Consider the following 6,036-nt stretch of genomic DNA (forward strand, 5'->3'; position numbering starts at 1 on the left):
GATACACGTATGCGGAGGCTTGAGTCTTGTACGATGCGTGATGCAGACCGTTGACTGTCGAAAGAGCGTGTGTTGTCAAACCCTTGAGCTAGGGTTTTATAGGCCCTGCGAGGACCCATTGCGTCACTAAGTCCTGCTTCGAAACTGATAGGCTGACAATTTCCTTGAAGCAGTATAGATCTCTATACAGGGTTGCGCGGTCCAAATAAAGACTCCTCTCACAAATTCCATTAATTTAGAATCTTTTTCGTGATTTTGTCGGCATTTCATAGAAGCGTTTCAGTTCTAATGAAATCGAGTCCATAAACACTTTTAGCTCTAAATTGATAACTGAAACTAATTATCGTGACCCCTTAATACTTCGTGAATTCTTTCTGAACCAGTGTTGTATACTGCTTGTTCTCCATGTATGTATCCCGTTTTCTTTGTCATGAGATGTTACTTGCGAATGTCTTAAAAACGTATCTCCGCAGTCTTATAGAGCGTGTCCTCTCTCCGTGGCCCCGTCTTCAAGTGCAGGTAGTTTCTTCGGTTGGACTCCGTTTCAGACGATCGAGCTCGGCGTCTAAACATCCCCATTTGTGACTGTTGTCCTCGAACCTTGTCTTCGATGTCTTCCTAAAAGTCCAACGAAGAGCTCTCAGCCGCCGGAAGACAGTGGGTATCGGTGAAAGTTGTGGTCACACGTGGTCTAACTTTTAGTAGCGATGCTTTTAACCGACGATAAATATTCCTTTCCATATTTTTATAATTATATCGAAGAACATAGAATTATTATATTCAATTAGACCAATCAGATCTATGTATATCTGTAATTGTAAACAAAAACGTCACCTGTCACATTTAAAAAACATTTCTTTTTATTTCTTGATTGTGTTGCAAATGTTGGATGACTAACGATTCGTTGGCCCTTAGTCACTAGAAGGGCCTGGCTGATAAACCAGACCAATTTCAGAGTTCAAAAACAATTGACTCATTCCTACTTTCGCCAATGGCCATCTTCACCCCACCAAAAACTAACATTATATAAGCACCTACGAAATTTGCGAAAGGTCAGTTTCAGTTTAGTTTCTTTCCTCTCCGCCGACTTGTATTTTTCCAACTTAGCCTTGTTGCTAGAACCCGTATTGTATATTGAAATCCGGGTTCTAACATAAATTTGGTGTCAAAAGTGGAATACTCGATACTTTACGAAATCTCGGCTGCTAATTCTCACTGAGCGTGGGTGCCAATTTCAATTGGTTTCGTGTTAAGAATAAAGGGCATCGTTGGAAACACTGAAAATCTATCCATCTGGTGTATCAACTGGGACCAGAGGTTAAGATCATCTACAGAAGCCCTAGCACCAAGGAGAATCGTAGGCAAAAAGAGGAAAAGAACAAGGCGCATTGTAAGTACGAAAAATCCAATATTCGTAACTCCGACATAAAATCCTTCTATTTCTTAAAATCCAAAAAAGAAAAAAGAAAAAAAATGTCTCAAAATCAAGCAGATACAACTCCATTTCGAGTCCAATCACAGCAACTTTCCTCAGAATTGTTAATAAAACTATTGCCAGAACCATTTGATGACAATCCTTGTAAACTTCGATCATTTATAAAGCAAGTAGATTCTACATTTGAGCTCGCTACTCCCTCTTAAGAAGAAATTTTGTTAGTATTTGTGAAGAAAAGAATTGTTGGGAAAGCAAGAGGTCAAATTGGTATTCATTGTAATCTCACAACATGGGCTCAAATTTCGGAGTTATTACTGAATTTATATCAGGATAGAAAATTATTTGATCAATTAATGGAAGATTAAGCTCGATTAAGCAAGAAAGAAGTGAAAACGTTTCGCAATTCTACTAACGCTTAAAGGATCTATCATCGCGTATTCTTGCAAATGTATATGCAACAGAAGCAAATAACAGTTCCTTAACGGGGAGAATAGCTTTAATTAATGACATCACTTTAAATCGCTTTGTTTATCACACACACCCGCAGATATCTCAAATATTAAGGTACCGAGATTTTAACAATATCAATAGTGCTCTTATGGCAGCAGTAACAGAAGAAAAGGCTTTACGTTTAAGATACGATCACTTTTCTGTTCCAAAATGTAGAAATTTGTTTAAAAACAAATCACAATGCGAATGAGTGTCACAGAAATCAAAATAGATTTAAACTATCTCCTAATAGATATACAAATTTTAAGCAATTTAGCCAAAGCGATTCCATTGCAGAAAGAAAGCAGTGTAGATATTGCAAAAATTTTGGTCATGTAATAGAAGAATGTAGGAAACGTCAATATAATAATTCAAGGCAACAATCGAATTCCACAAATTACCATCAACAAAATCGTAACATGACGCATACTTAGCAACGAAATTCAAATTCCGCAAGTAATTCGATCCCCAAATTCTAATATGAATCGTCCGCGAAATCAATCCTCTTCAGATTTGAACCCCCCTAGCACCTCCGTTATGAATAGCGAAACACATAATACTCCCCAGTCTCCAAATTTTTTCAATGTTCACAATCACCAAACCCTTCAATTTAAATGGAAGAAGCAACAATAGAATTCAATTCAACGAGCCTATCATCGGACTCAAACTCGTCTAATACGCTACTAGTTTGTAACGATCAAGTTTGTGTATTATTTGAGTCAACATATTCTAATAACGAGGATAAAGTATTAAAATTTTTAATTGACACAGGAGCAGCTGTTTCATTGATAAAAGCACCTAGCATTCGCGATTATAACCTTGATGCTAATAATTCTACCGCATTGAACAGCATCGCACCCAATATACCAATTCAAACATTAGGCGAAACAGAAATCCAATTAAAAGTTTGTAATAAAATAATTACTGGAAATTTTCAAGTGCTTAACGCTCACACTAATATTCATTTTAATGGATTATTGGGTGATGAATTCTTTCGTGTCCATAAAGCTAAGATTGATTACTCAAGCTGCAGTGTTGCATTTGAGTCCTTACCATTCCAAATTCCTCTTTGTCGAAATACACCTCAGAAATCCGTTTCCAGTATAAGAATCAATCCACAGACGGAAACAGTAGTCTCTATAAAATTAATAAATCCTCACCATTTAAGAGAAGGCATATTAACATCGAAAATCGACAACTAAACGAAGGCAATTCACTTCTAATACTTAATGCAATGATTAGAGTTTCTAATGAAGACGAGGCTATCATTACAGTTGTTAATACATCATTGAAGTCACAAACAATCCCAATTCCTGAACTATTAATCGAACCAATCCCAAATAATTGTTATATTTATAGTCTTGCTGCAAATCAAAAGCAGAATGATAGAAAACAAAGATCGCACGTGTTAAACGAAAATCTTCGACTTAACCCTTTTAGTGCCGAGCGAGAAACGTGATTATGCGAAGATAACCGGACGAATTTGACAAATTTACTAAGGTTTGGGAAAAAACTAATAAAAATCAAACTATGAATGATATTTAAAAAATTCAAAATGCAACGCATTACGGAAGAAAGGAAGAATAATGCAATGCCAATTGTATTTCAATATTGATTGAAAATCATACAAATAACATCAATGTAAAACATGATGGAGAACATAGAAACAAGTTTCTCTTCTCCAAACAATATTTGCACATAAGAATAATCATCGTTTGATCACACTTTTGTGTAGGTCACGTAGTATGGAATATAAGTATTCCATTTTCGATCAGTTTTAATAAAATAGCCAATATCGGAGCTCAGAACGAAAGGATAACTCCATGATGCACGGCTAGCGTCAGACAGAGCTATTACTGAACAAATGGATTTATTATAAGGTCACTGAAAAAAAATTTTGGTATTATTATAAATATTTATATTCAGTTATATGCCTACTAAAAATATGTAATATTTACTTATTTTTAATTACATAAACAATTTATTTAGCATTGATGCTTACCGATGCATACATCGTGTAACATTTTTCTTCCCGCGCGCGGATTGGCGGGCTTTTTTCTGCTCTTTTCACATATTCGCGTTTATAAACCGTCGTTACTGTACCTAATTGAAACAGCACAGTTCTTACACCCACTACACTATCATAAACATATTGTGATTACGGTCCCAAGAAACTATCCCGCGTCGAGTTTTTACTTTATTGCTCTAGCGTATACAGATCCTCGACAGCAACCAGCATAGAATATAACAAAAAGTTAAAACCAAAAACAATCTTTCAAATTCTTTTGGATTGAAATTAGTCCATTTATAACGTTTTATAAATTTATTTTAAAATAAAACTTTCTCGCAATCCGAAGAATAAGGCGCTGAGGCGCCGTCGCATACGAAACGATATATCGTCGTTGGCACTTTTCGCAAGTGCAGCAAACGACGATATATCGTGGTTCGGCACTAAAAGGGTTAAACATTTAAATGTAGAGGAATATCAAGCTGTAAAAAATGTTCACGAAGAATCTAGTGACATATTTCATCTCCCAACAGATTTATTATCGCGAACCACGACAACCTCATACAATTCCCGTTACCGATGAAACCCCAATTCAAACAAAAACTTATCGCTATCCGCAAATTCATAATACTGAAGTAGATAAACAAATCGAGAAAATGTTGAAACACGGCATAATTAAATCTTCGAATAGCCATTTAAATGAGGAAAAAAATACTCCAGAATTATACCACAGAAGGTCGTTGAATCTGAGCACTACAGCATTAAAGGACCCTGCGGAACATAATCACATCAGTCTTCACTGCGATAGAACCTTAAAAATTGTTACGGATGAATTGCAAAGCATACGAAAAAACCATGAAATCTTGTACGATTTAATAGGAATTTCGAAGGAACGTAAACGTCGAGACTTGCTTAATGGAGCTTCATACGTACTGAACTGGTTGATTGGAACACCAGACGCAGATGATGCCCAATATTATTCCGACAGCATTAAAATGCTCGTTAATGATAATAAACAAACACAGACACTTTTAAAATCACAAGTTCAAATAATATCAAGCACGGTTCGAAATTTTAATAGCTCGTTACAATCTCCCAAGACTATTGAGAATATTCTAAATAGTAATTTAAAATCAGTTAATAAATTCATGTTACGAACTAACGAAGTCTTAACATGCTTATCCATCGAATCAATAATAACACAGCACGTCACGATGCTTTTATCTCTATGTATGCGTATATCTGAGGATTATAGTAGACATATCGAAGCAATTAATTTGGGTAATTACAATATACTTTCACCATTCGTTATAACTCCGAAACAGCTGAGTGAGGAATTAAGTAATTACAAGGGTAATTTTGAATTGCCGGTAGCACTATATGTCAAAGACCTATCGATTTTCTATAAATTAGCAAACCTACGAGCAATAGTTGATAAAGGACTTGTTTTATTCATTTTGAAATTTCCACTCGTAAAGAGAACAATTTTTGATGCATACCAGTTAATTCCGCCCCCTACCCAACATGGAAATTCATCCATCTACTTTTACATATTTACACCAAGATAGCCATATTTACTCCTATCACAATCAAAAATCATTTCTCCTTCCTACCGAATTTGTCGAAGTGCAACGAATATTTGGATAGATCATACGTATGTGCGAATGTTCACTCGACCAAAACCATCCGAGCTGAAATAGAAACTGGGAAGTACATAGGAAGAATCAATGGATCTACATCTTGCAGAAACCTATGACTTTGACGATCATCTGTGAAGAAAGGAAGAACCAGATGGAAGACATTATCTTGCAACAATCCGGAATATTACAGTTAAGGGATGACTGCAAAGGTTATACACAGCCTATGATAACAAATTTTGTGAACTACACATTTGATTCTGATGCTCGCACTGAATACCGGGAGCAATTTCGAGACATTGTGCTATATGAGACTCAAGATGGAATACAAATAGCTGGGACTCAATGTCCAGAGAACACGTTCAATCAAGTTCGCATGCCACATCTCCACCGCCAGTATCGCCACCTTACAATCTCCGCAGCAAAGCGAACCCTCCTGCAAGAACACGTAGAAGTACGCGACGCCA

The sequence above is a fragment of the Eufriesea mexicana genome, unplaced genomic scaffold (genome assembly GCF_001483705.2).
Source record: "Eufriesea mexicana isolate 0111107269 unplaced genomic scaffold, ASM148370v2 scaffold1357, whole genome shotgun sequence".
Lineage (NCBI taxonomy): Eukaryota > Metazoa > Arthropoda > Insecta > Hymenoptera > Apidae > Eufriesea > Eufriesea mexicana.